At 34.7% G+C, this 26,294-nt stretch overlaps 1 long non-coding RNA gene across 1 annotated transcript in view; it reads left to right on the top strand.

Moving 5' to 3' along the window:
* The window catches only part of LOC145527352 (uncharacterized), a 214,591-nt gene that overhangs the window by 90,686 nt on the left and 97,611 nt on the right, over positions 1–26,294 (top strand). The window contains exon 5 of the long non-coding RNA XR_014069704.1: positions 731–812. This is a non-coding gene — a long non-coding RNA (uncharacterized LOC145527352). The remainder of the gene's footprint in view (positions 1–730; positions 813–26,294) is intronic.

The raw sequence follows: 26,294 nt of genomic DNA, 5'->3' as shown, positions 1-26,294 counted from the left end.
TTCCTGATTTCAGTATTTCCAGCTGTTAAAAATAGGTTATTAGAAGCAGTGTTCATTGTTTCTTTTTTCTCAACTATTGTGTGTGCTCTGGCACTTTATCTTGAGCCAAATATTTCTTTTTAGATTTTGACCAAGATTGAGTTTTAAGTAGTAAAATATTGTTTGAATGATATGCAAGAAAAGTTGATTGCACTTTTATAACTGATCCTATGGCTATTTATGTGTTTAATTTTAAAGCTGGGTAAGATATGACTTTAAAAAATCATTCTAAAGTATTAGCTTTTTTTCATTATTGTATAGCAATAAGTAGTTAATTTTTTTATTTGACTGAAATTTTCTTGACTTTTAATCTTGTGGTATTATTTATTTAATAAAGCTATTATTTAAGTTGTTCTTAAAATATTTTAGGTGTGAGATTGCACTTCTTGTTTTTGTTTTTAAGTTTTAAAATATATGTATGGGATTACTGACACCCTAATAAGTTATTTGTCTATGATTACACATAAAACCAGTGAGAAAATAAATAATTAGTTTCAGTATGCCAACTACTTAACATTTAGTTTTTTGGTCACCAACATATTTCATGAATCCATATATGTTTGTATGAATCTGCAGTATGCTTAGCACTCTTCTGAAAGCTAAATAGTGGTTTGAGTATTAATTATCCCCAGGTTGTGTTGTGCTTTGTATTTTTCAAAATTCTTAACTTGGTTTTCACTTTCTTTCTCAGGGTCTTGTATCTAATGCACTTCTGGAAATCCCAAGGCAAAAGTTTCTGTACAGTTCTGTGAAGAATGAAAAATCCTTTGGTGGTGAGTGTTGACCTTAGGCTTAGAGCAAGAGGGGATGCAATTTCTCCTTAACTTTCTCTATTCCATTCCATGTTTACCTTGCTGATTGATTACGTATACTGAATGAACATCTGGCCAAAAATTTCAAGATAGTTCAACATTCAACATTTTATGCCTCTGACATTGCAATTCACCCTCCAAGTCTTACTTGTTCAGAAATTTTAGAAATATTATTTTCAGATCATTGGATCTTAAAATACTGAACCAATTAAAGCAAAAAGGACAAAGAGAATAAATACTAATATTTTGAAAAGATCCTCCATATAGGATTTGCATGATAGTCTAAATTGAATAGTCAATGAATGTTAACAAACTAAGGTTTATTGACTTACATTTTATATCATGTTGCTTAATTTGATTGTATTATAAGATTTAACAGATATATAGATAATTTTATCAAACCAAGACAATAAGATATACACTGCAAAATGAAGTAGGCTGATAGATTGATCATTTTGCCCCATCCAATTATTTCATACTGTATATATCCCCATCTCAACAGAAACACACACACACACACACACAAACCACTTGATATGTTTCATAATAGCCTAAAATTGGAACACGTAAAACACATTGAAAACTCTGTTTTTTCTTAAATTTGGAGACAGCTTAAAATTTATTAAACTTTATCCATGCTTCAAGATATTGTTTGTAGCAGATGCTTCAAGATTTGAAGGATAAGGTGATGAACATTTATTAAATCAGTTCACTGATCACTGAGCAATGGCTTAAGGGAAGTTTAGGTTGGCCTGAAAGACAATTTTAAAATCATAACCAATTTATCTTCTGTCTCAGCACTTTTCTGTACTGTCATGTAATATGTCATTTCACAATGTGAGGCATTATTAAAATTAACATTAAGGAATTTTATATCTCCACCTATGATACAAGAAAAAGTAGAACTTAGCATATACTTATATCTTTTATATTAAAAATCTGCTCTTACTATCTATATATATGGTGTAATGCAAAATCACTCATGTGTGTAGTGTGACTGAAAACATCCAGTGTGTGAAATTCAGTCATCATCTGTCATCCTCTATGTAAGGTTAATCTATCTAGTGGTTAGCCATTGTTAAGACCCTGAAGTTACATCAGAGATGCTATCTTCTGCCAGAAAGGTAATGTCACTTGAATTTAAAATAAATATGACATCTCTGGCTGTTTCAAGAATATTTTATTTGACTGTTGCTGTTACCAAATTGTCCAATGACTTTCAATGATTTTGGTTTATAAGAAAAACATCATATAGTCTTCATATTTGTCCTTAGTTGTAGAGTCTCTTTAAATTTGTTATTTTTATAAATTTCGTATTAAATCAAACTAAGTTGTTTTATGTACCATTTTATATTTACAGAGTGATTCTAGATATCTTCATAATAAACTCTTTAAGTTAGATAATATTATATCAAAACTGATACTATTGAGAAGCCTAATGAGTCTTTAAGGACAGAGGCCATATTAAAAGATGAAAACCTGGATCAGAAAGATTTAGAGGAATCAAAAGCTCTGACCTGCCAGAATTTCCCATTAGAGTATTTCATGTGTGTTTCAAATCTGTATTAAGGGCCAGAGGCTTTCACTTAAAACAAATGTTACTTAATTGATGGAGTTTACTTCTTCTAACATACCAAAACAAGTTGCTGGAAGAATCCTTATTTTATACTTCTGATATTTTATGGTACACTCCTTCTGTTTGGCACCATTTCAACAAAACATGACACACTGATTGTTTGACTTGCTTGCAGAGGTTATTTTCCTGAGTAATTGTCACTATCTTATGATACTGATGTTACTCTTAAAATAACTGTTAAAGCTATGGTCATTTTTTGGTGGCTATAAGAATCAAGAAGAGATTATTTTAAAAAAGAGATTAGATGGGTGAATGATTAGTAATCCTTTCAGTTGATCACTATGGTGACTGCGGCCATGAAATGAAAAGAAACTTGCTTCTTGAAAGAAAAACTATGACAAACCTAGACAGCATATTAAAAAGCAGAGACATCACTTTCCTGACAAAGGTTCATATAGTTAAAGCTATGCTTTTTCCAGTAGTCATTTAGGAATGTGAGAGTTGGACCTTAAAGTAGGCTGAGCACTGAAGAATTAATGCTTTTGAATTGTGGTGCTGGAGAAGACTCTTGAGAGTTCCTTGGGCTGCAAGGGGATCAAACCAGTCAACCCTAAAGGAAATCAACTCTGAATATTCATTGGAAGGATTGATGCTGAAGCTGAAGGTGCAGTACTTTGGCCACCAATGCAAAGAGCCAACTTATTGGAAAAGACTCTGATGCTGGGAAAATTTGAAGGCAAAAGGAGAAGGGAGTGGCAGAGGATGAGATGGTTAGATAACATCATTGACTCAATGGACATGAGTTTGAGCAAACTCTGGGAGATAGTGGAGGACAGAGGAGCCTGGCATGCTGCAGGCCATGGGATCACAGTGAGTAAGACATGACTTAGTGACTAAACAACAACAACAGTTTATCCAAAGCACAAATTTTTAACTTTATCTTGCTAGAACAATGGATACCATAGCATTTCATGAAAAGTTGGTCTTTTTGTATTTACATATGAGGCATACTGGAAGTGGTAAATGGGCTTGGCCTGTCCTCCTAAATTTGAGGTGTCTGCATAAGAATTTATATGATTAAAATGTTCTGTAGTCAAAACTGTTTTAAAACTATCTGTGGAAAAATAAAAAAGAGCATCACTCATCAACCAGTTATACAAAGATTAAGTTGCAACCTACTGCAGTCGCCTGCAAACAGATTGCATCCTGAAAGGAATCCTAGATGAAAAAAACGGATAAGACACTTTGTGCTTTGGTTAAGTAAGACCCTAGATAGTTAGATGTGTGTCTCAGGAAGAATTTCAGTGAATTCTTTTATCTTCCCATATAGAGAAAAATATTAAAGTCATTAATTTGAGATATCTGTTCTTTGTGATTAGCAGTAATATTTCATCAAGATACATGCTTGACTACATGTATTTCCCAGCCACCCAAAATCAAATATATACTGGCTTCTTCCTACCTCTTCACACTGAGTGGCTATCTCCTTAGCGTTAGTCCTCAGTAAAACCCTGTATAAAATGTGAACTCACAACTTTCATGTTGTGTGTTTTTCTTTAAGTAGACATATCATTTTAAATTAAGAACACATGAAATGATATTCAGATATCTTAATATATCTTCTGTTTCTTTCTCTGTATGCAGAGCAGATATCTACAATTTATGAGATAGTTCAGTTATATAATAAAATATATTTGTTTCATATTGTCTTTGGACAAAAGGAGATAGGATTCTAAATCATAGCTAATTAAAATGAAACAATATGAGGTTAACAGTTTTGGTTTTTTTGTTTCATTCTGTTTTGTTGTTTAAAGGAGAGGAGAAAACTTTAGATGTAGATATATGGACCATGCACCCAAAACCACTTTAGTGGTTACCTGCAAAGTAGAAACGAGAATAGGAATCCACAAATTTCCAACTCGTGGCACCAAACAGTGTTTTTCTATGTATATTGACTCATTAAGCCCTTACAACTACTGATGAGGAAAGTACTTTTATTTCAGACATGAGGAAGCTGAGACATAGAGCTTGACTTATTCAAAGTCATGCAGCCAATAATTATTGTAGTCAAGACCCAAACTAAAGCAGTGTGCCTAAAAATTATCTGATTTTTATTGCAATGTTATATGTAATAAAAAATTAGAAATTTTAAAAAAATCGTCAGCATCAGTAACTGATTCAAAGTTTGAGGACATAGTAGCAATCATGAAAAGCAAAGCCTCAAATACATTGTCTTTTGTAAAGCTGTAAAATGCTACACTGAAATAACTGAGGGTATCACAAACACAATAATATATGTATAGCACATACACACATATCTACACATACATGTTTCACATACATAGGTATATATACACACATTAATTTCACAGAAACATATGAAGAATATGAGATATCTTTAAAGTCTAACTGCTCATTGAATTTGACATGCTTCACGATAAGTTAGGTATACAGAGTATTATGTACAGCCTTACTGCAGCCAGATAGAATTATATAGTGAATATTTGAAATTATAGCTATTTCCAAATATGGAATCTATGAAGTTAGATAATGCAGTTTTCAAAACCACTATCAAAGTTCACTTTGTTTAGCTATTATCTTGCTCCCACAGATTTTATTAAAATCTAAACATTTTAGTACATAGTGAATTTAACTTAGTTATGATATAGCCAGTTTATATCACAGTACTTTTAATTTTTCAAACATGTCCAAATTAGAAATTTAAAGCAAAAAAAAAGTATTCAATTTAAAAATAATGTGAATATATTATTCACATTAATATATGTTTGTACATAATACTTTAAGCTCAGTGTAAGTCTCCCTCCTCCTTTCTTGGAAATGAATGAAGAAGCATAGAATTTCTTTCATGATTGCTAAATGCATATGCATACATATGTAAACAAATTGCAAGGTGGCAAAGGATAATAGGGAAATCAGATCTTCTAGACAGCATAATAGGCTAAAATAGGATCTTTAAGGAAGTCTCAGAAGAAGACATATTACTTCAAAATAAAAGAGCAGATTCAGTACAATGCTTCCTTTTGTCTGAAAGAAAGATCACTCATACTGTGGATGTCACCTCCTTTGCCCTACCCTTTGAATAGTTATTAGTTACTAGTTGTTACTAATAGAAATATTAATTAATAGTTAATATAAATAATGTATTTCCAAGAATAAAATGTAGCCTTTCAGAAAAGTGCCCTAAAAATGAGTTTTTCACCACATTGCATTATTTAGTAAGGACTGTGTTGAAAATGCAATATTTCTATATAGGTTCATAATCTACATGGGATATCAAGGCAAATACAAAACAAATATTTAAAAAGGCTTAATTTTCCCTGTTGAAAATAAGGGAAGAGACTTTGCTCCCTTCCTCTCTCTCTTTTTTTTTTTTTTGGTCATGCCACAGCATGCTGGATCATCCCCAACCAGGAATCAAACCCTTGCTCCCTGCAATGGAAGCATGGGGTCAACCACTGGACTGCTAGGGAGGTTCCAGTTCTTTCTGTCTCTTTGAAATATGTGAATATCTTTTTAAAAGCTAAATAAGCCTCTTGCCAAGTTTAGTGCCCTGAAATGTCTTTCTCAAGAGCTTAGAAATCATCTCTTTGAAATTATAATCATTAAAGAAAATAGGACCTCTATCTCTCAGGTTTTGGGGAAGAGTAGGAGGAGCCTAACTTCACTGGGTGCCTTGCTTCAAGATGCAAATTTTCCTCTTATTGAAAAGATGGTAGAAGGTCATTTCCCTTTGGATTAAAACAATTAATAAACACAGATGGCCCACTGAAGACTAGATGAATCTAGAATAAATTTCCTTTGGTAAATGGTTCCAACATGTCCTCTTGCTTGAGGACTGGTTATTGTTTATCTTGAGAATGCATATGTAATGCGTCATATCTGCGTGGCTATACAAAGGGTGAGATTTCTATCACTGCAATCTCTTATTGGGTTGTATGTGATGCACATAACATTCTGCTTTAATGTCTATTTAATAATAAAACTGTGTTCTTTCTCTTCTATCGTTGTGGAGAGGTTTTCTGATTTGGGAGTAGGTTTTGTTTTAATTAAATCTTCCCAACAGAAGTCAACTTGTCAAAAGGGAAAATTCACTCTTGCTCATTTAATATTGCTAAGTATTTTCATTTCTTAAAAAAATGAATTAGACTTATAAAACAATAAAACAGTAGCTTCCTTTCTCCCACAACTTCTTAGTGATATAACTTGTATTGTTTGATAGTTTAACTGTGACAATAAAATGCTGGTATATCTTTCCTGGGTCAAGACAAGGAGCACTGAAGCAGAGAAAAAGGGAGAGGTTTCCACAACCCAGCTATGCTCTACTGCTCATTGAATTTGACATGCTTCACGATAAGTTAGGTATACAGAGTATTATGTACAGCCTTACTGCAGCCAGATAGAATTATATAGTGAATATTCGAAATTATAGCTATTTCCAAATATGGAATCTATGAAGTTAGATAATGCAGTTTTCAAAACCACTATCAAAGTTCACTTTGTACTATAACTGTTACCAATATTGATATTTATAAACTTTCAGTGAAAAAAATAAAGAGACTTCTAAGAAAATTGCTTCTTTAATCTGACCTGAAATCAGCACTGCCACACAACTCTGACACTATTTATTAAAATTGTCAGAGTAAGTCTTGATAGATTCAATCTTTCTTATGTGTTCTGGCATGGAGAATTGGTAAAATAATTAACAAGTTACTTATGAAACAATGCACAGGTCTTGAATAAGGTGATCTATTAACTCTAACCTAGCACAGTGTTGTTAACTAACCATGAAACTCTGAGCAGTCATTTAACCTTTCTGAACTTCAAATTCTGCAATTATGAAATCAGAGGATAACAGTACTTTTCTTTCTTCACTACAATGTTTCCTTGCTTATTCCTTCAGTTGTTTTTATTATTGTTTTCTTTTCTCTGAATATCAAATGAAATACTGTATGAGAAAGCAACTTGTAAAATGTCAAGTACTATACAGATACCGTGACTCATATTTGCCTCCTGTTCAAGCTAATGGAGAAGGAAATGGCAACCCACTCCAGTGTTCTTGCCTGGAGAATCCCAGGGACGGGGGAGCCTGGTGGGCTGTCGTCTATGAAGTCACACAGAGTCGGATACGACTGAAGCGATTTAGTAGCAGCAGCAGCAGGAGCAAGCTAATTGGTACTTAATGATAACATCCATCCATTGTTTCCTTTGCAGGTACTTGAGATTTCCATTGTTCATTAGTTTTAGACTGCTTTCAGAACTTTATTGCCTCTAAGAGTTTGACAGGAGACTGACCCAAGAAAGAGAAAGGCAGAATAGTCTGCATTTTGTTACTGTTAAAAGAACTTGCTGAAAAAATAGTTTGAGTTCCCTATTTATGGCTCTATAATCAAATGTTTTTCTCAGCTTTCCTAAGTTGTCTATTCTGTCTTATGTTTTAAGATCCTTGGACCTCAGAAGTGCTTTCTGTTTAAATCAAAGATCATGCTTATGTACATGCATTTATACATTGATGCAAGAGAAGATGTCCTAGGCATTGCAGTACAATTATAATAAGAGACAGCCTTCTGAGCCATTCCAGAAAATTGTTTAAGTCCTTGTTAAACACACAAGAGTCATATGGAAATGGAACTTGCATATACCACATAAAGTAAGTCCTGAAGTGGCCAGTCATGTAGGCAGTGGTGTTGACCACAGACGTGAGGAATGAGGAGAAACTTGTGAGCAGTCTTGTTGAACAATCATCTGTAACAACTGCGTTAGTGAATCTTCAGATGTATCATTTTCATTTGTGCAGATGTTCATCTTTCCCCAAAAGCATTGAGACAGGTAACAATAACAATACTGAAAAAGAATGAAATAGAAACCGAAACAAAGTATCAGTAGAAAAAATATATACATATATGTATATGTACACATGCATATACTTATGAATAAATTTATGCATGTAGGTGTATATGGGCTTCCCTGAAAATACATACATATATGTGCATATATATATGTGTGTGTGTATATATATATATGTATAACAATACTGAAAGAAAGGGTGAAATAGAAATCAAAGTATCAGTAGAAAAAATGTATTTATATATACTATACATTATATATACTATATATAATATATGTAATAAAAAATATATAAATATACATTTAAAAAATATATATGGGCTTCCCAGGTGGCACTAGTGGTAAAAAAACCTGCCTGCTAATGTAGGAGACATAAGAGATGCAGGTTCGATCCCTGGGAAGATCCCATGGGGGAGAAAGTGGCAAACCACTCCAGTAATCTTGCCTGGAGAATTTCATGGACAAAGGAGCCTGGCAGGCTACAGTTTGTAAGGTCATAAAGAGTTGGACAGGACTGAAGCAACTGAGCACACGCCCATAGATAGAGAGAGAGAGAGAGATGTATGTATGGGCTTCCCTGGTGGCTCAGACAGTAAAGAATCTGCCTGCAAGGCAGAGACCAGGGTTCGATCCCTGGGTCAGGAAGATCCCCTGGAAAAGGGAATGGCTACCCACTCGAGTATGCTTGCCTGGAGAATTTCATATACAGAGGAGTTTGGCAAACTACAGTCCATGGGGTACAAAGAGTTGGACATGACTGAGCAGCTAACATTTTCACTTTTTCTTTCATTGATATATCTACCTATATCCTAAGGAGAGAAGGAAAGTAAAACCACACTAATACTCCATAAACGAGCTTCTGATTGTTTGCTCATCTTTATAGCAGTCCAGTGGATAGAATGAAACATGATCATTTGTAGAGCTATCATCACATGAAAGGAAAAGAACATTAATTCCTTAGGAAGTTAATTATAACTTGCATACTTCTACCAAAAACAAAGCAAGCTTAAAACTTCATCAGGGACTCTATCTAAGGAGCCCAGAATGATAGCTTTTTCTATAGTTTTCGTACAGATAATACAGTCACAGATTTCAAATAGCTAGATAGTGCAATTTCTTTAGACAGAGGCCAAGGACTTAATATTAAAATAAAGCTCAGTAAGCTTATGTCTGTGTGGTCTGGCTTTTAGGGATAAACAGAAAATACCTAGAGGAGTGGCTAGACTGGATATCATCCAAACCATTTGACCAAGATAATTTCTCTAATCCAGTATATCTATTGGGACTGAAGAACAATACAGAATAATGTTTTCTCAAATGAGAGCCTAGGGCACTGGCTTTCTGAAACGCTGATAGAAGGTTCATTCATATGCATTAAAAATCAGACAATGAATAAATATAATCAAGAACTTCTCAAGAATTGATGGCTAGTTCAATTTATACTCATAGGTGGTACAAAGTAGTTGCTGAAGATCATGTCAAGCTTTATTTTAAGTACATATTTCTTTTGTACATGCAAATTTAATCAAGTTAGCATCAAAACTCCAGGGAAGTCATTTCAGTGTGTGAGTATTTCTTCTTGATAAATCAGATTTCAAGATAAATGTTGTTATAATTTCTGAACAAAAATAACCATGTCTTTCTACCAAGCTTTTATTTCTCTATTACCAAAAGTATAGTACTTAAGTATTTATTAGATAAGAAATATTTAAAATAGTGCTTTAGGAAAAAAAAAAGATTTTTATGTTGGGGTATAGCCAGTTAACAATGTTGTGATATTTTCAGATGAATAGCAAAGAGACTCAGCTATACATACACATGTATCCATTCTCCTTCAAACTCCCCTTCTATCCAGGCTGCCACATAACACTGAGCAGAGTTCCATGTGCTTTGTGCTCAAGTCACTCAATTGGGTCCGACCCTTTGTGACCCCATGGACTGTAGCCCATCTAGCTCCTCTGTCCATGGAATTTTCCAGGCAAAAATACTGGAGTGGATTTCCATTTCCTTCTCCAGGGGATCCTTCCCAACCCAGGGATCCAATTTATGTCTATTTTGTCTCCTGCATTGGTGGGTGGATTCTTTCCCATTGTGCCACCTGGGAAGCCTTCCATGGGCTATACAGTAGGTTTAAAATAGTACTCCTTTAAAAAGCTATATAAACTACAAGTATCCACTAAGAACATCGTATAGCTAATTTTAAAGAGTATTCCATGTCCTGCCTACTCCCAAAATAATGATGAAGACAAATTACCTCTGATACAGATGAGTACTATGTCCAAAATATAGAAATACAACATTGTGGCAGGGTCTATTAAAGATCATCATTTCTACTTCTTCCTAGATCATATTTCCTGTCCTCCCTCCTTGTTATGTGTGGCCATGTGATTGCATTCTATTCTACTAAGGTGAATGTAAGTAACTCATACCTTTGGCTCATAAAAAAAAAAGTCTTCCACTCATGACTCTTTGTACCCTCTGCTAGCTGAATGTTATTGCCGAGGGCAATCTTGGAGGACTCGTGTATCTGACATCTTGCAGCTGAATTACTATTAGGACAGAGCACTTCCATCAACCTGCCTCTGTCTTGATCCAGATACCTGAATGAGGAATAGAAGTCTATTATGTGGACACATTACACATGTAGGGGGTATATTTATTACAGACATTAACCTGTTCAAGTATATTAATGTGGTCTTGCACATGAGATCTTGCTTATATTTGAGATACATTTTACCTCTTTGTATTTCTATTTAATTGCAAGACACTCTTTAAGATTGTGCTTACACATGTAGTAGTTTGGTTTAGCTTATGTTACCTAGCTTCTCTGAACTTATCTCTTGTCCCTACTTATGCTTTGGCCACTCTGTTCTTTCTGTTTCTTATATATGCCCTGCTCATTTCTGCTTTAGAACTCCTGCACTGCCCTTTCCCTCTTTAATATTCTTCTTTCTTTCCTTTCCTCTTTGCATGACTATTGTCTTCTCATCTTTCCTGTGTGAGTGCAAATGTCATCATATCCGAGAGCTTTCTTTACTCTCTTTAATAGAGACCACCTACTACTTGACTTCCTCAACCCAATTATTGTGCTTATCATTATGGGAATATCACTTCTTTATTGATTTTGTTTTTTAGTTATGTGTTTATGAGAGTATGGGTATGTGTTTTTCTCCTTCTAAATCTAGCATTCAATATGACAAAGTTTATCACTTTTATTCCCCAACTTTCTTCAGTGCCTTGGGTGGATAATTGCTGGTACGTGCTAGAAATTCACTAAATACATTATAAATTCGCTATAAACACTGATTGTTTAAAGACAAACCAATAGATGAAAAGATGAATGATTAAAACCGGTAGCTTAATGAATATTTCTAGTGTAGTCCCAGTTTATCTTCAGGTATTACTGAGCAAACTAATTTACCATAGAGCTGCATTATGTGGGGAGATAAAGAAGCAAATATTGACTCTGGCTGACTTATCATGAAAGTTTTATGGAAGCCTATTTAACATTTCATAAAAATTTAAATGAATCTATAGTGCTTTACATACACCATAACCTAATAGCTAATGAAGAGTTTATTGCCTTTGAGGAAAGTAATTAAAAGGTGACTTACCATTCACTTTTTTACAAGTTTCAATGAACTTTTACATATAGTATTATTGTATTTTGAAATTAATGGAAATATGAAAACCATGTTTAAATTATTTAAAAATAAAACGATGCCTTTTATTCAAGCCTGATAAGCTATGTGCACCCTTAGGAAAATCTGTAGAGTTACATTTAATATATATTTTAATACATATTTATTTATTTGCATGAATCAGTTATGGAATGAGTGACCATACAGTTGTTGAACATGAAGAGTTTAAATCTGATTAATTTATAGTTAAACTCATCACTTCACTGTATTTTAAATTTTATTTTGAAAATGACGAAGTTCTGTAAATTAAAAAATATAACTTTTAATGAAAGAATATTTTCTAGCTACTCATTGATTTTCTTTTTCAAAAAAAAAAAAACTTTTTATTTTGTATTTGGGTATGGCCAATTAATAATGTTATAATAGTTTCAGGTGAATAGTGAAGGAACTCAATAATACGTTTACAAAGACATACACTTTTAATTACAAAGCATATATTTAGAAAATCAATTTTCTTTTATTTAAGCAACATATATGTTAGGAATATAAATATTTTTAAAGGAATCAAAAAATGAAAATAATTTCCCTTAAAAACTGGAGAAATTCATTAAAAGTTTTCATTTAAGATAGGTTTTATTTCTGTCTTTTTGCAACAATATAGGAAAACAAAAGATATGCATTTCAATAATATATGGCTTATGTTAGAAGATATGATTTACCACCTTCTGTCTTTATATTTACTTATATATGTATACTTCTCTTTATTCATATATTTAAAACAATTTACTATATATTTATGTTTTCCATAATTGGAATAAATACTGGGAAAGCAAAATATAGGTTTCTCTGCTCAAGGAAATTACAGCTGATTTAATCAAACTATTGAATAGACAGATGAACCCACAGGACAAAATACATGATTAATGAAATATGGAACCTCCCTGGTGGCTCAGACAGTAAAAGCATCTGCCTACAATGCGGGAGACCCGGGTTCGATCCCTGGGTTGGGAAGATCCCCTGGAGAGGGAAATGGCAACCCACTCCAGCATTCTTGCCTGGAGAATCCCAGGGATGGGGGAGCCTGCTGGGCTGCCATCTATGGGGTCGCACAGAGTCAGACAGGACTGAAGAGACTCAGCAGCAGCAGCAGCAGCATGCTGTTTATGTGTTATTGAGAATATGAAGGCTATGAAACAATATATGCATTTGGGGTTATGGAGAAAGGTTATATGGTAATTGGCATGATTCTGTAGATAATAATTATTATAAAGCCCTGTTTAAGAATGAAAAATGTATCAGAAATTTGTCTCCCTTTTAGAAGGCACAATACTTCAAGTAAGGAAAACTATTTTGAAGCACTATTTTTGAACTCAAAAGCACTTTCTTTACTCAGGTGAATTATTTGACTTCTTTCTGTGAGCTGAAAAAGGAATTTATCACTGAATGAAGAACTGGGAGTAACTAATCAGTTTAAGAAAAATTCTCAATGAGATTAAGTTTTATTAAATTCTTTTCTTTATCATAACAGATATATTTTTCTATTTCAATTCCTGTGTTTACTTTTCATTCAATAGACATGAATAAGAACTGTTGTTGACTAGTATTATTACAGAGACTGACTTGTCTAAATTGTAAATATTTATACTTTTATGAATGTAATAGCTGGTAAAATAAATTTAAGAGTTGTGGAGTGTCATAAAGCATGGAAAGTGCAGTAAATAGTGACAGTTTATAAATGCAAATGTTGTTACTCACTTCAAATAGAAATGAACTTGAAATGATTTTTTTTCAGATGCTAACACCTTAGATTGAATTATTTTCTCACAGACATTATTAAAAACCCCAAGTGATTTATGGTATTTAAAAGTGCTACTTTCTCCTGTATTCCTTCTATGTTGGTAAAAAGAAAAGGTCTTTAGGAAGTTTCAGAATCTAATTATGGATTTAAGTGTTTATTTGTTTTCTAATAGCCTTTTTCTCCAAAGAGTTCATAGCATAGACTAATGCAGAACTAGCTATAATGTTAAGGACAATCCAATATCTTAAAGGCTTTAAAAAGATTTTGTTTAACATTGAGTGGCTGTATGTTAAAGAAGTATCTAATTCTGCCTTGTGTTTCTGAATTATGATTATATTCTTTTGTTTACTACTTAATGTCTTTAATGAAGGGAACTGACTGCTTCTTATAGGCTTGCAAATAGGGAGACTTATTAATAAATAAGAAAATCACTTTAATCATTAGTCTAGCCCTTCTAGTCTCTTTATATCCATAGCCTGAGTAACTCAACTTAGCAATGGTGGATATATATTGTCCCTAGTTTATATAATGACCAAAAGGAGTGAGCTTCAGCCTTACATTTTTTACAACCAAAATTAATTCATTGCTTGCTCACCTGACCCTGATGGGTAAAACGAGATGGGAACAGTACACTGTCTTCAAAAAGACTGCAGTGCTGTCCCAGAAACTGCTGACTTATGGACTATCTAGTTTATATTATATGCTTGGTCAGGATAACACTCATATATCTTATGGCCCAGAATCCCCATTGTAACATGCTGTTAACTCTTTGAGATGTCTTATTGCTTTGCTTGACTTCCTATCATAGATGTCTCTAAAAATTGCATAGATATTGTGGCAGTCATTATACAATGTGTTAATTTACCAAACTAAATATTTACTCTCACAAGTGTTTGAATCCATAATTTATGGGTAGGATTGGTGTGAAATACACATATACTCAAAGCTAATCTGTCTCAAATGTGGCCAAGATGGCAGAGTAGGAAGGTCCTGAACTCACCTCCACCCACAGCACACCAAATGACAACTATTTATAAAGAAACAGTCTGTGAGAATGACCCAAAGACTAATAGAAAAGATTCTCTACAAATATACATATAAAGAAGGAACCACAAGGAGATGGGTAGGAGGGGTGGAAATGCAATATATTCAAGACTTACCTCCTGGGTAGGCAACTCCAAAATAGGAGGATAATCACAGTTGCAAAGATTCTCCCAAGAGACTGAGGGGTGCAAGCGCCACATCAGGCTCCTAACCTAGAGGTTCTGCACTGGAAAAACGAGCCACCAGAATCTATAGCTTTGAAGGCAGGTGGGGCTTGTGTATAGCCAAACCACAGGACTGTTGGAAACAGAAACTCCACTCTTAAAGGGTGCACAAAATCTCCCACACTCTGAGGCCCAGCACAGAGGCAGAAATTTGAAAGAAACCTGGGTGAGACTGACTTTCTGACCTTGCAGAGACTCCTGGAGAGTCAGGACCCAATGGTGATCCCCTTGGGATGGAGTTGCTGGCAACAGCCATTTTGGGGAGTTCATTCTACAAAGAGGATGCTGGTTCTGGTGAGCATCATTTTGGAGTCCCCTCTCTAGGCTGTTTACTCCAGAGGCTTACCTACTCACCAGTGGGCCAAAACCAGCCTCACTTTCACCACCTACTCCCAGGGCTCTGCAGCCACTTGTACCAGCAACTGAACCTGGCCATATGTGAAATGATAGTCACTGCATGGGGCATGGCCCAGTAGCCAAATGCCTAACCAGCGTGCCCGCTTTGGTGAACTCTGATACAATAGAAGGACCCATATAGCTCATATATGGAGAACCTGTAGTGACCAATAGTGAGCTTGCTGTTGGGTCCCATCGGACGTCTCCTACATAAAGTCATTTCTCCAAGATCAGAAAATATAACAGACTTATCTAATACACAGAAATTAACACAAAGAATGAGACAAAATGAGGGGGACAGAAATACGTTCCAAACAAAGGAACAAGACAAAACCCAAACGGACTAAACACAGTAGACATAAGCTATCCATCTGATAAAATGTTCATGGTAATGATCATAAAGATGCTCAATGAACTTGGATCAAGAATGAATGAACACAGTGAGGATTTTAACAGAATTAAAATATAAAGAGCCAAAGATGAAGAATACAAAAGTGAAAAAAGAAATACACTAAAGGAATCAACAATAGATTAGATAGAGAAACAGATCAGCAACTTGAAAACCAGTATAGAGGAAATCAGTTAAGTTGAACAGAAAAAAGGAAAAAAAAAAATATAAAAATGAGGATAATTTAAAAGACTTCTGGAACAATATCCACACTATGGAGAAGAAGAAGAGACAGATGACAAAGAACTTATTTGGAGAAATAATAACTGAAAACTTCCCCAATATACTTCCTTGTGCTTGACGTATAATATATTCTTCTTGCTTATTTATTTTATAGTTAGTAGCTTGTGTCTCCTTAGTCCATAACCCTGTCTTACTCCTCCTTCCTTTCCTCTCCTGACTGATAACCACTAGTTTGTTCTCTGTTATCTGTGAGTCTTTCTGTCTTGTTACATACATTCATTTGCTTTATTTTTTTAGATTCTACATATAAGTGCTAATACACAGTATTTGTCTTTCTCTGTCTGACTTATTTCACTTAGCCTAATATTCTGTATGTCAACCCATATTTGCAAATAGCAGAATTTCATCATTTATGACTGAATAAACTCCACTGTGTATATATACCTTATCATCTTTATCCACTCATCTGTTGATGGGAAATTATGTTGCTTCCATATATTGGCTACTGTAAATAATGCTGCTATGAACATTGGAGTGCATGTGCTTTTGCAAATTAGTGTTTTCATTTCTTTGGATATATACCCAGTAGCTTAATTCCTGGATCATGTGGTAGTTCTATTTTAATTAATTGAAGAACATCCATACAGCTTTTCCATTGTGGCAGCACCAATTCACAGTCCCACCAACAGTGTACTAAGGTTCTCTTTCCCATATATCCTCAGTAATATTTGTTATTCATAGACATTTTGATGCTAGCCATTTTGACAGGTGTGAGGTGATATGTCACTGTGGTTTTAATTTGGATTGCTCTAATGATTAGTGTTGGTGAGCATTTCTTAAAATGTGCCTATTGTCCGTTTACATTTCTTCTTGAAAAAAATGTCTATTCAGATTATTGACCCATTTTCCATTAGTGTACCTACAGATTCTTTTGAGTTTTCTACAATAACACTTCCTATTACCTTGGAAAAATTATGATTCTTTTTTGTCTTTTTCTAATTTTTATGTCATTAATATACTTTGTTTTTTTCATTGTGCTAATTAGGAATATGAGGACAGTCTTTATGACAGGCTGTTTGTGGAAAACCTTATATAACTTATTATTTTAAAAGTATTTTCCCATGATTTCCCAATTTTTCAAGATTGATGTTGTGCCATATGAGTTTTGTAGATAATCTCCATCATGTTACAGAAGTTTTCTTTGTTTCTCAGATTTTTAAAGATTGTCTTAACAATAGGAAGACACATCAGACTTTGACAATACTTATTCTGAATCTGCCGTGTATGCTCTTTATTATGTTTACTCTGTTGATGCATTAAATGGTATTTATAGATTTCATTCCCTGGCTTTTTGTATGATCAAATTGCCAACATATGTTTGATCAGAGAAAAAGAAAAGAAATTCCAGAAAAATATCTATTTCTGCTTCATTGACTATGCTGAAGCCTTTGACAGTGTGGATCACAACAAACTGTGGAAAATTCTTTAAGAGATGGGAATACTAGACCACTTTAGGAGGCACAATACCTGCTTCCTAAGAAACCTGTATGCAATTCAATAAGCAACAGCTAGAACCAGACATGGGACAATGGACTGGTTCCAAATTGGGAAAGGAGTACATCAAGGCTGTGGATTGTCACTCTGCTTATTTAACTTATTGCAGAGTACATCATGCAAAATGCTGGGCTGGATGAAACTCAAGCTGGAATCAAGATTGAGAATCAAGATTCTCAAGCTGGGAGAAATATCCATTACTACAGATATGCAGATGACACTACTCTAATGACAAAAAGTGAAGAGGAACTAAATAAAGAACCTCTTGAATAAGGTGAAGGTGGCTGCGCTGTGTTGGAGAGGCGAGAACTAAAGAGCCTCTGGATGAAAGTGAAAGAGGAGAGTGAGAAAGCTGGCTTAAAGCTCAACATTCAGAAAAAAAAGATCATGGCATCCGGTCCCATCAGTTCATGGCAAATAGATGAAGAAACATTGGAAATAGTGGCAGACTTTATTTTTTGGAGCTCCAAAATCACTGCAGATGGTGACTGCAGCCATGAAACTAAAAGACGCTTACTCCTTGGGAGAAAAGTTATGACCAACCTAGACAGCATATAAAGAGCAGAGGCGTTACTTTGCCAACAAAGGCCCGTATCGTCAAGGCTATGATTTTTCCAGTAGTCATGTATGGATGTGAGAGTTGGACTATAAAGAAAGCTGAGTGCAGAAGAACTGGTTGAAGAAGATTGAAGGCAGGAGGAGAAGCGAATGACAGAGGATGAGATGGTGGATGGTATCACCAGTTCAAAGGACAAGAGTTTGAGCAAACTCCAGGAGATAGTGAAGGCCAGGGAAACCAGGTGTGCTGCAGTCCATAGGATCACAGAGTCAGACACAACTGAGTGACTGAACAGCAACAATAGATTTCATTTGTTTATTTACCCTTGCCCATTCCAAGGATAAAATCAACTTTTCATGTTGAATTAACTATTACTTATACTGCTGGAATGTAGCATTAGTAGTTTGTTAAAGAAGTTATGCTCTTTGTTAAGGAAGAAAGGGACTGTTATACTCCTTGATAAAGTTTCTACCTCTTTTTGGTATAAAAGTAATCTACTACCACTGAATGAACTGGAGTGTATCCTCTGTTATACGTGATCTTGAAAACTTTGATTACCATTGAAATGATATGTTTTAAGAATATCTTGTAGCACATCATTTTAATATTCACCTGGGCCTTGTGTTTTTCTTGTGAGTTTCATTATGAATATTTTAATTTATTTAGAATTTATAGAGGAATCCAGGTTTTTTTTGTGATTTGCATGCAAGTTACGTTTTAATAGAAATGTTGGTATTTTATCAGAATTCTCAAAAGTTAATATAATAGTTGTTTTCACATGTGGCACCGATAGCTTTTGTGTGTGTCTCTTTCTCTTTGTTTCTTGCTCAGCCTAGCTAAAGATTTTTGCCTTATTTTATTTTTTTCAAAGAACAAATGTTGCATTTATTCCTGTTACTTATGTTTATTTCTTTGCTTATCTGTACTATCACCTTCAGTTTTTTGTTTTCCTTGGCTAAACTATTTTCAGTGTCTATAAGTACATCAGTATACTAACCCATTTTTTGGTAATAAAAATTTCAAGTACAATAAAAATTTCAGGTACAATAAAAATACCTTTTAGTTAGAGATTCTGTTCTTAGCTTCAGTTTGTCTTTTTATATCTAATAGTCCTTGTGAAATGGTGAATTTTGTGACCTTACTATAGATTTTATTTAATTAATGATACATTTTATTTAAATTATTGCTCTCTCAGTTGTTTTATGACCTATCTATTAGCCTTTTGGAGAAGGCAATGGCAACCCACTCCAGTACTCTTGCCTGGAAAATCCCATGGACGGAGGAGCCTGATAGGCTGCAGTCCATGGGGTCGCACAGAGTCAGACACGACTGAGCAACTTCCCTTTCACTTTTCACTTTCATGCATTGGAGAAGGAAATGGCAACCCATTCCAGTGTTCTTGCCTGGAAAATCCCAGGGACGGGGGAACCTGGTGGGCTGCCATCTATGGGGTCGCACAGAGTCGGACACGACTGAAGCGATTTAGCAGCAGCAGCAGCAGCAGCATTAGCCTTTACTAATAAGGCAGTATAATTATTTCCTTTGAGTATAAACATGTCATATTAATTATGTGTTCAAATCTGTCAGGATCATTCTGGATTAAGATTCTTTCATCCAGAATATTAAATATTTGTTATCTTTACATTGATTAAAATGTTGGAAGTTACTGATAAAAATTATATAAAAGCAAAGGAAAGGCCTAAGGCAATATTAAAGATTTCCGTTGAATAATATCGATTCCTTGATCTTATTTTTTTATATATGGTCAATCATATCATTAACATTACACATAACTCAACTTTCTAAGTTGCCTCAAAAATATTCAGAGATGATACCAAAAGATTGTTTTTCAAAGAAAAAGTCAGTGTGATGGCATAGGTGTATGTGTGTTTGTGGAATGGGGGCAAGTGTTAATAAACATCCACACTTGTTGCTTGAAAACTATTGGAACTATTAAACACCCATTTTATTTTTGGACAATTATATATTACAAGAAATGTCAATAATTCATAATTAATGTACAGCATTATATAAATTACAGATATATAGTATAGTGAATCACAATTTTAAAGGCTATGCTCCACTTATAGTTATTATAAATTACTGGCCACATTTCCTGCATTGAACAACATATCCTTGTAGTCTATTTTATACATAACAGTTTGTACTCCTCAAACCCCTACCGCTATGAGGCTTTGAAGTATTTTAAATATAGACACACTGAAGACAAATATAATTTATTCTAGTGAAATAATTGATTATTAACTTAATGAAATTATTTTCTAACTAAAGCACTTATTAAAATATACATTTTTCAAAATAAATTAGTAAACAATTTAGTCTCTTTATTTCTTATTTAAACGTAAATATAGATAGTAATGAGAAATGTTAAGATTGTGTCCATCAGTACCAGTAAAATGCAAATTTTCTTACTTATAAATTTGATTCTTTAATATTGTCAGCAAATTTCCCCAAGGTTGAATCTGTATTTACACATTTCAAAATATGATTTTGACTAATTTAAATGGAGCAGGAGAACATGCACTCACCTATAATAAACTGACATTAAATAGCAATAGTAAGAGTGAGGCCTAATAGCTTGTGCCTCTAATCCACAGAAGGCCTGACCCTTATAGCCAAGAGCACTTCAATTAAGTTTCATAGCTCTTCATTACATTTCCTCGATGTATGTGTCTGATGTGATTGTTTTTGCTCTCACAAGAGAATGGGACTTTTGATAAGGGTTAGAGGTAACTTTGGATATTATAGTATATAATTCTAATGGGAAATCTTAGAGTTTTTAGAAACAACTATTCAATGGTACTTTTTCTTCTTCTTTGGATTATTATTGTTTCCTACTTCTGTACAAAATAATTAATTCCATTGTTAGTTTTATTCTGTGTGCTAGTTCTGTTTTTATAACACAAGAATGCAAAACAATTGCTTTTTGTGACAAAATCAGAGGAAGAGAAAAAGCAGCAACCCAGCTTAATAAGGTTATATTCAAACAGTCTCCCATATCTTATGAACATCTTTGTGTTAAAGCTTTAAGTGGTTCATTGAACAGAGAAATATATTTATTTCATATATATCAAAAGTTGTGATTCTTAGGTAAAATATATCCAGAGAGAAAAGCTATTGGTGAGCAGATATTCAACATATAGTATTGTACAACAGAGGGATGAGTGAGATTTAAAAGACATATACATATTCCTGCCAAGTAGTGATAAAATGTCAGCAGCAAGAAAAGAGAGTGAACAACTGGTGTGAATGACATTAGCATGCAAACACTTGTACACACACACACACACCAATCCAAACACTGAGAAATAATGTGTATCTTGGTAAATAAAGCTCTTAGATGCTATGGCACAATATTCCATGTCAAGATACAGAAGGAAACAATAATAGTCCCATCTAAGGGATTTGAAATAATAAAGACAGTAATTGGGTACATTGCTCACTCTTGCTAGGTCATAGAAACAAGTTCACATGACTCTATCTATAAGTGAGTGCCAGCAGGGAGGAGAGTTTTTATTAAATAAAATATGATGCATTGTTTAGTCAGGCCCGTGAAGTAGATCTAAACCAGGAAAGACATAGGGAGATATACAATGTTTATACATAGGTGCAAAATTAAGCAAAGTTTTATATGATTACTATTTATATGCTGTATTTTTTTTTTTACCAACTACCTTCTTTTTTTACATAAAAATATGCTTTTAAGACTCATTTATGTTGATATGAATAGTTCTAGTTTGTTCACAATGGTTCAGAGTGCAGATACATTTAGTTAAATATACAGAAATTCAAGAGGGTAATAAACATGAATTCAGAATTTTAAGCACCTCTGTGTGGAAGAGGAATACAATTGGTAAATATTTAACTCTTAAGTTTTATTTGCTAATAGGAACTTCCCTCATGGCTCGAATGATAAAGAATCTGCCTGCAATGCAGGAGATAGAGGTTCCATCCCTGGATTGGGAAGATCCCTTGGAAAAGGGAATAGCCTTCCACTTCAGTACTCTTGCCTGGAGAATTCCATGGAGAGAGGAGCCTGGCTGGCTCTGTGAGGTTGCAAAGACTCAGACACACCTGAGCATCTAACACTTTCACTTTTATTTGCTAATAGGGGAGATAAGTATTTTTATATTCTTTATGCATTTTATATATCTGAAATATTTCAAAGTAAATTAAAACTCTCTCCAAAATGTATGACAACACAGCTAATAGATTAATGGTCATGGTACATATTGTAGTTACTTGAGGATAGAAATGAAGTAGGAATACCATAAAGTAGAGTTTGAAAAGGATCTTATATGAGAACTGACGGCACTGAAGCATGTGTGCATTACAACTCTGCCCTATGGAGTATTTTTCTTTTAGCTTCCATCTTTGTCAGAAGCAAAAATCTCTTTCCACAATGAAACGTTCTTCTACTGAGAAGGGTCAACAATAATGGATCTTGAATAAATACTAGTATTGTATATATCCTAGTAATTTTTACACCAAATCTTCTATCACAGTCCACATAATTTTTCAGGTGCAGTTGTGTATTTGTACAGACCTGTACAAATATATATATAAATGTTTATTGAGTGACTGTGTGTGTGGGTGTGGGTGTATGTGAGCATACATACTTCCTCATTCAGTTCTGCATAGGTTTGATTTATATCTCCTCCTGAATTATCTGCTGTCATTTCTTTTTTACCCAATTATTTCTAGTAAACAGAGGCCCAAAATAGAATGTTACTATGTTTTACAGTCTGTAGAAGACAATAGATTATGTGTGCTGCGTGCTAAGCCCCTTCAGCTGTGTCCAACTCTATGCGATCACATGGAATGCAGCCCACCAGGCTCCTCTTTCCATGGGGATTCTTCAGACAAGAATACTGGAGTGGGTTGCCATGGCCTCCTCCTGGAGATCTTCCCAACCCAGGGATAGAAACCAGCCTTCACCCTCCTAGTAACAGCAACTTAGCCTGAAACTGTTGGAGCCTGTCAGAGATGAAACAGACAGGGGCCAAAAGGGTGGTCATCCATGGGCCCAGAAAAGGAAGGCAAAATTTGGGGTGAGGGCTGCAAGGTGTATGACTTTCTTCCTATTGACTGGTGGGGAGACAACAAGGCAGTGCTCTAAGAATCTTGTGCTCAGCCTGAAATTACCATCCTCCACCTGGGTGGGACCCCAATCCTGCAAAAGAACTCAAAGATATTGTTATATATATTCCTTGAGTGGGAACCATGATCCTGCCCTAAGGCTGTACTACCTACCACTTGATTGATACTCCCCTGTTTCTGTGTTCCCTCCCTTCCCTGATTAGCAGGGTTTGAATCTGCCCTTTAGAACTCAGCGAAGGTCAAGGAAGCTGAATGAAGTCATATTCTACAAATAAGAAACAAAGGACACAGAAAGATACCAAAGCCCCACAGAGTCCTGCTCAGTTTTAATTCAGGGAACTGAGTAACTATTGCTCTGCAACTTCCTGTCAAAATGGGGCATAGCACTGCCTCAATTTGGAGAATAGACACCGAATTGAAAGTATTTCTGAATTCCAAGTCTTGTGTCTAATCCTTGCATGATTAAAACCTCAGTCCCTTGGTCTGCCATTTTGATGCTGCAAACCTATTAGAAGAGTTGGAGGAGTGACAACTGGAATTTTTATAGACAAAATAAATCTCATTTCTTTTCAGAAAAATAAGCCTGAAATCCAGTCTGGACCTGGCACTTTGGGGAGACTTGTGGCCAGGTAGCCAGTTGCTTAGTTTTATAAAGAGTAAGATTACAATTACTAGCTGCCAGAAGACATTGTTTTGAGAATGTGTGGTGGCATCCAAATCTAACACAGCTCAGAAAACTTAAGTTCTCAGCAATACAAGGACAAATCTGAAATTATACCCATAGTGTCACCTAGTTATTTCCTTATATAAGGCATCATAGCTACTCTATTTTGAGTTTTAATTGTGATATTCTCCTTAATAGCCAAAGCAGATGTCACCATTAATGATGTTAGTGTTTCTCTAGGTATGAGAAGATACAGGAATTGGGACTCATAAAACCTGAAAATATCTAACTCTCTGAAGGCCTGTTCTTCCCGTTTTTTTCCAGAGCACTGAGTGCCTCATACCCGTTCTCCACCCTGAACTCCTTTCAGGGGCGTTGGAGGTTAGCAGCTGCAGTGGCCATGATTTAATATGTATAGAGACAGATGGCAAGTGCCAGTTTCCAGTTGGCAGGGCCCCTTAGTGGTAATAAATTTGACCGTGGTTTGGGGAGTGCATTTCACGACCATTTTACCCCATGGTGCTGAGAATGCTCATTCCCAGGCCTGGCAAAGATTTTGCTGGGAGGCCATTCAATGTGATGTTACTGGACTAGGCCATAAAACAGCATCCACAAGTCTCTGGACCACCTGTCTGTATTAGCCTCTTATGGTCCAGGACAATATTCCCTCTTGTTGCTTCTTCTCATATCTAGAGTTACACTGTTAACAATCATTGTTCTCATATGGAACTATATGTTATTTTATCAGTGGTTCAGTAACATATTTAATAGTGTAATAAACAATTTTTATAAAAGATGTGAAATACAAATAACATAGCTAGCAGTATTAGTAAAGTCATAAGTAAGAATTAAGCCAAAAACTTCCCTTAGCTGCAGCCCTGTAATATCTCAGGTCATCTGACTTAGTCTATTCTGCACCAGCCCTTGTCTTTCAAGGAAATTATATATTGGCATTGTCCATAAAGCACATAGCCCAGTTTCCTAGTGTTACTAGACTGATTATGCTTAGTATGATTTGTTTTCAACATAGCGGAGGTTTTAAACTTAAATGACCATACCCTAGTATTAACCATAGGGAGCCATCCTGTAACTGTGGGAGTTTTCATTTCAACAGATGAGGTTATAGTTTTTGATTGAGTGTGAGTGACCCTAAAAGAAAATTTAAATCTATGGCCAGGGTCAGAGTTAATTGGTCAGGTGAGAGGAATCCATCTAGTAATATCAATAGTGATCTGAACATGACTATAGATTTTCCTTCAAAGTAAATATACTCAGGGCCAACCAATCAGAGCTTTGGAATGGAGAAATTCACCAGGTAACCCAGAACTGCTACACACAGGTATTGGCCATAAACCCAACAACTGGACTGATTTCTAAAACTCATACACGATCATGCCTATGAGAGAAAAACATTTGATTCATATGCAAAGGTCCAAGAAGTCAAAAAACACTATAAATGATCATACAAGTCACGTCGAAGATAGATTATGAGGTGGCCTTAATATTATGATATACTATAATGTTGTTTACATAATTGGCAATTAGTAAGGACAATTCATGTATGATGGAAATAGAACTTAACCTTAATCAGATCAAGGTTTAAGTTCTTCCATTATCTGTGTCACTTTGGAAACTTCTATTAATGTTCTTGGTCTTTATTTTTTGAACCTGTGATACAAAAATACTCAACTCAATAACCTTGAAGCCCTCTTATGATATGAACATTTTATGGTCAGTTCTTATCAGCAAAAATAACTGCAAAGAAAAATAATAAGCTGGTAGAAGATAGAAAGATTTTCTGAGTATATGATATTGAAGTAACATCCTTAATTTTCCCTGTTATTCCTGCTTATATAGTTACTGAATTGAAATTCATGCACCTTATATACAAGGAGAAAATTTTTGGTTAAAATCAAATAAAATGTTAACTTCCAAACTCAATCTTCAAAGTTAACAGTGCATGTATTTTTATTTTGTATAATAATATTCTGTTGAAGGAAACACAAATGTTCCTTTTGAAGTATGAAATACAGTATTTAAACAAGTTTTTCATTAGCCATTTGCAGCTATGAAACCAGAGTTACGTTAGCAGACAAAATCTACACTATAGATTAGACTGTCCTTATGAGAATCCAGCCTAAGTGAAAGAAACACTGAGAAAATGAATGTGAAACCTTAGACGAAATATGTTGTCAGTCCAGGAATTATCCAGTTACTTCAGACTATCAAAAATTTATTCTCCTGTCTCCATAATATTGCACGCATCCGAAGTTTCTGGATGTTTAATACTTTAAATGCTTCTAGAAAAAAAAAGAAGACTTAATTGAAAGTTAGCAAGGAATTTGCCATCTGTTTGCAGAGGAGCAATGT

The sequence above is a fragment of the Giraffa tippelskirchi genome, chromosome 11 (genome assembly GCF_054371585.1).
Source record: "Giraffa tippelskirchi isolate mGirTip1 chromosome 11, T2T-mGirTip1v1.2.pri, whole genome shotgun sequence".
Lineage (NCBI taxonomy): Eukaryota > Metazoa > Chordata > Mammalia > Artiodactyla > Giraffidae > Giraffa > Giraffa tippelskirchi.
This window is presented reverse-complemented; position numbering and strand designations above follow the sequence as displayed.